This window comes from Cucurbita maxima, unplaced genomic scaffold, assembly GCF_002738345.1.
Source record: "Cucurbita maxima cultivar Rimu unplaced genomic scaffold, Cmax_1.0 Cma_Scf00037, whole genome shotgun sequence".
Classification (NCBI taxonomy): domain Eukaryota; kingdom Viridiplantae; phylum Streptophyta; class Magnoliopsida; order Cucurbitales; family Cucurbitaceae; genus Cucurbita; species Cucurbita maxima.
The window spans coordinates 1,476,635-1,479,311 of NW_019272053.1; positions in this window are offsets into that span (position 1 = coordinate 1,476,635).

A 2,677-nucleotide genomic window follows, 5' to 3' on the forward strand; every position below is an offset into this window, starting at 1 on the left:
GGCCTGAGAGGGATCCGGTTTACTGGTTGGACCACAAACCAATTGTTCATTAGAGGATTAGTGAGACATAAGAAACAAGAAGTAACTTTAGAGGTAAAACGGTAAATTGACCCAGCTCTAGTTACAAACAACCTGTGAAGGATCGACTTACTAATCATGGTTATATCAAATGGACAGAAATATATCTATAGTGAAGGGAGTGCAACTACTAGGCTATAGTGGAATGTTCTAATAGTTAACGAATGTTGGTTAACAAGATTAATGAGTTTAACTGGTTAATCTTGGATTGTTGGAGCCCATGATCTATAGGTCCATTAGGTCCCTCTGCTAGCTCATAACGGACTAAACCATAGAACAGTGCGACGAGTGAGTTCGAAGTGTTCGAATTCAAATTAGGGAGAATGCGCTACATATATACGATATATTTAACCGCATTTTTGTTTTATTTACGAATTAAACAAAAAAAGAGAATCTGAGATATTTAAATAAGATTTAAATATCTTAATCAAATATGTATCGGAATTAATGGGGATTGACATTTGAATTAATATTAATTAAATAGTTTAATTAATCATTTAATATTACTTTAATTTGAATTTAATAATTCAAATTGATTGTAGAATCAAAATGAAGAAAGTCAAAATGTTGAGTTCATTTAATGGAAAAATCCATGTTAGTGGAATTTGGAGGTGTCAAAATTTGGTTTAACCAAACTTGCATGCTTGCCAAATAAACTCCACAAATTTGAATGGAATTTTGAGTGTCAAAATTTGGTTAACTCAAGCATACATGTTTGCCACATAATCCCAAACATTTGAGTAGAATTTTGAGTGTCAAAATTTGGTGATCTCAAATTTGCATGAACATGCAAACATGACTCTATAAATAGAGTGATCATGGTACATGAAAGGTGGTTCTTGTTGGTGAAAAACCTTGAGAAAAACCTCTCACAAACACTCTCTTCATATATACAAAATCCCTCCCAAGTTTAGTCACTCATCGGATTCCATAATCCCGTTCTAAGGCCGGAGGATAGTGGAAAAGACACTAGTGGTGGTTCAAAACCGGTTCGTGAGGAAAAAGAAATTTGAACTATAAAAGGTTAGTATTCAAACTCATTAAGTTTTAATACTTATGAACATGCTAGTTATTTATTATAATTAATGTTCTAAAAGTGCCTAAGATCCAAATTGCTTTCGCATGTGTTATATTAACATCTTCACGCACGACGTGGCACGTTCTGCTACTGCCAAGTGGCACACAGCGACGTAGGCGGTCCCTCGGCTCAGCTTGGCGCAAACGGCTTGGCCTCCTTTCGGCAAAGCTCCAGAGACTTCTCTGGCGGCTCCCAGCAGTTGTTTCAACTCGACTTCTCAAATTCTATCCCGATTTCCACCATTTTGACCCGCTCGGATCTATTTTCGGTCCCAATTAGGTATTCGAGGTTATTTTAGATTCGTATTTCACATTTATTAAGTTATTGGTAATTTAATTGTGAAATATTAACAGAAGGTGGTGAACGGTGTGATAGGAAACAAACTCTGGCAACGTAGGAAGCAACTCTCACGGAACGTGAGCTTACGTTTAGCTAATTAGGGAGTACTTCGGCCAAGGCCAACCAAGTAAGTGGCCTTACTATAGGATAGGCTGAAGATTCTATGAATTATGATGATGTATGAGTATGACTTTGTGTTGTGATGTATGTTATATGTACGTTATATATGTTTCGATGCATGACATACATGTTATATTTGATGCACTTAATGGCTTTTATGATAAGTATGATGTATGCATGACGATGTTTTAACATGATGATGTTTTCCATGTTGAACATGCCTTATGATGTTGTATTCCATATTGCATCACGTCGTTAGATCGACATAGGACACAACCCTAAGAGCATGAAAATGATATTAATGTCAATATCCATGAGCACGTGTTACACAGTGTAACAAAGAGATAAGACTAGAGGATTGTGTCAGAAGAGACGTATAATTGGACTTAGAGGGACCCCATGCATATTGTGTGTTCTTAAGCATAGGGCTACTTCCCTTAGAGATGATGAGTGCGGACGTGCACCGTATGATGATGAGTGCGAATGTGCACAGATGAGGGTGCACATGAGGTGCATGACACTATGGGGTTCCGCTGTCCTACGGACGTTGCTACAGATTAGCTTGACCAGAGGGTCCAGGGGGTGTGTGAGCACCCTGGGGATTCACACTCACACGTGTGAGTCATGTGTAGGGAAGTACTACACATCCAATTTGTCCGAGATTGGAGGCCACCCTTATGATGATTAGAGATAGGTCTCTAATTCATGATTGCATGTGTTTACATTAGCATGGCTCCTATAGTGGGGTCATTTACTGAGTATTTCTAAATACTCAGGCCGTGTGCCATATTGTTTTTTCAGGTAAAGGCAAGGGCCCCATGTACGGTTGACGGCGGCATCGTGATTAGAGACTGTGACGCGTGCATATGATAGTTGCATATTTAAAATTCCTAGTCTTTGTTAGGATAGGGTGTTTGCATTTCATTTGTCTAAATTATTTATTTTGCAATAATTTTTATCTTACTTTGAACTCCAACATGTTGTTTGAAACATGTAAGTTTGACAGTGTTTTCTAGTGATTTAATGTATTCTAAAGTTTTAAATTTTCCGCTATTTAAGATA